Source organism: Chenopodium album, chromosome 25, assembly GCF_948465745.1.
Source record: "Chenopodium album chromosome 25, dcCheAlbu1.1, whole genome shotgun sequence".
Lineage (NCBI taxonomy): Eukaryota > Viridiplantae > Streptophyta > Magnoliopsida > Caryophyllales > Amaranthaceae > Chenopodium > Chenopodium album.
This window is the reverse complement of record NC_137858.1, coordinates 7,501-10,000: the sequence shown is the minus strand read 5'-3', so window position 1 is coordinate 10,000 and position 2,500 is coordinate 7,501.

The following is a 2,500-nucleotide window of genomic DNA, read 5'->3' as shown; positions in this document are numbered from 1 at the left end:
GTTTAGGGTTTAGGGTTTAGGGTTTAGGGTTTAGGGTTTAGGGTTTAGGGTTTAGGGTTTAGGGTTTAGGGTTTAGGGTTTAGGGTTTAGGGTTTAGGGTTTAGGGTTTAGGGTTTAGGGTTTAGGGTTTAGGGTTTAGGGTTTAGGGTTTAGGGTTTAGGGTTTAGGGTTTAGGGTTTAGGGTTTAGGGTTTAGGGTTTAGGGTTTAGGGTTTAGGGTTTAGGGTTTAGGGTTTAGGGTTTAGGGTTTAGGGTTTAGGGTTTAGGGTTTAGGGTTTAGGGTTTAGGGTTTAGGGTTTAGGGTTTAGGGTTTAGGGTTTAGGGTTTAGGGTTTAGGGTTTAGGGTTTAGGGTTTAGGGTTTAGGGTTTAGGGTTTAGGGTTTAGGGTTTAGGGTTTAGGGTTTAGGGTTTAGGGTTTAGGGTTTAGGGTTTAGGGTTTAGGGTTTAGGGTTTAGGGTTTAGGGTTTAGGGTTTAGGGTTTAGGGTTTAGGGTTTAGGGTTTAGGGTTTAGGGTTTAGGGTTTAGGGTTTAGGGTTTAGGGTTTAGGGTTTAGGGTTTAGGGTTTAGGGTTTAGGGTTTAGGGTTTAGGGTTTAGGGTTTAGGGTTTAGGGTTTAGGGTTTAGGGTTTAGGGTTTAGGGTTTAGGGTTTAGGGTTTAGGGTTTAGGGTTTAGGGTTTAGGGTTTAGGGTTTAGGGTTTAGGGTTTAGGGTTTAGGGTTTAGGGTTTAGGGTTTAGGGTTTAGGGTTTAGGGTTTAGGGTTTAGGGTTTAGGGTTTAGGGTTTAGGGTTTAGGGTTTAGGGTTTAGGGTTTAGGGTTTAGGGTTTAGGGTTTAGGGTTTAGGGTTTAGGGTTTAGGGTTTAGGGTTTAGGGTTTAGGGTTTAGGGTTTAGGGTTTAGGGTTTAGGGTTTAGGGTTTAGGGTTTAGGGTTTAGGGTTTAGGGTTTAGGGTTTAGGGTTTAGGGTTTAGGGTTTAGGGTTTAGGGTTTAGGGTTTAGGGTTTAGGGTTTAGGGTTTAGGGTTTAGGGTTTAGGGTTTAGGGTTTAGGGTTTAGGGTTTAGGGTTTAGGGTTTAGGGTTTAGGGTTTAGGGTTTAGGGTTTAGGGTTTAGGGTTTAGGGTTTAGGGTTTAGGGTTTAGGGTTTAGGGTTTAGGGTTTAGGGTTTAGGGTTTAGGGTTTAGGGTTTAGGGTTTAGGGTTTAGGGTTTAGGGTTTAGGGTTTAGGGTTTAGGGTTTAGGGTTTAGGGTTTAGGGTTTAGGGTTTAGGGTTTAGGGTTTAGGGTTTAGGGTTTAGGGTTTAGGGTTTAGGGTTTAGGGTTTAGGGTTTAGGGTTTAGGGTTTAGGGTTTAGGGTTTAGGGTTTAGGGTTTAGGGTTTAGGGTTTAGGGTTTAGGGTTTAGGGTTTAGGGTTTAGGGTTTAGGGTTTAGGGTTTAGGGTTTAGGGTTTAGGGTTTAGGGTTTAGGGTTTAGGGTTTAGGGTTTAGGGTTTAGGGTTTAGGGTTTAGGGTTTAGGGTTTAGGGTTTAGGGTTTAGGGTTTAGGGTTTAGGGTTTAGGGTTTAGGGTTTAGGGTTTAGGGTTTAGGGTTTAGGGTTTAGGGTTTAGGGTTTAGGGTTTAGGGTTTAGGGTTTAGGGTTTAGGGTTTAGGGTTTAGGGTTTAGGGTTTAGGGTTTAGGGTTTAGGGTTTAGGGTTTAGGGTTTAGGGTTTAGGGTTTAGGGTTTAGGGTTTAGGGTTTAGGGTTTAGGGTTTAGGGTTTAGGGTTTAGGGTTTAGGGTTTAGGGTTTAGGGTTTAGGGTTTAGGGTTTAGGGTTTAGGGTTTAGGGTTTAGGGTTTAGGGTTTAGGGTTTAGGGTTTAGGGTTTAGGGTTTAGGGTTTAGGGTTTAGGGTTTAGGGTTTAGGGTTTAGGGTTTAGGGTTTAGGGTTTAGGGTTTAGGGTTTAGGGTTTAGGGTTTAGGGTTTAGGGTTTAGGGTTTAGGGTTTAGGGTTTAGGGTTTAGGGTTTAGGGTTTAGGGTTTAGGGTTTAGGGTTTAGGGTTTAGGGTTTAGGGTTTAGGGTTTAGGGTTTAGGGTTTAGGGTTTAGGGTTTAGGGTTTAGGGTTTAGGGTTTAGGGTTTAGGGTTTAGGGTTTAGGGTTTAGGGTTTAGGGTTTAGGGTTTAGGGTTTAGGGTTTAGGGTTTAGGGTTTAGGGTTTAGGGTTTAGGGTTTAGGGTTTAGGGTTTAGGGTTTAGGGTTTAGGGTTTAGGGTTTAGGGTTTAGGGTTTAGGGTTTAGGGTTTAGGGTTTAGGGTTTAGGGTTTAGGGTTTAGGGTTTAGGGTTTAGGGTTTAGGGTTTAGGGTTTAGGGTTTAGGGTTTAGGGTTTAGGGTTTAGGGTTTAGGGTTTAGGGTTTAGGGTTTAGGGTTTAGGGTTTAGGGTTTAGGGTTTAGGGTTTAGGGTTTAGGGTTTAGGGTTTAGGGTTTAGGGTTTAGGGTTTAGGGTTTAGGGTTTAGGGTTTAGGGTTTAGGGTTTAGGG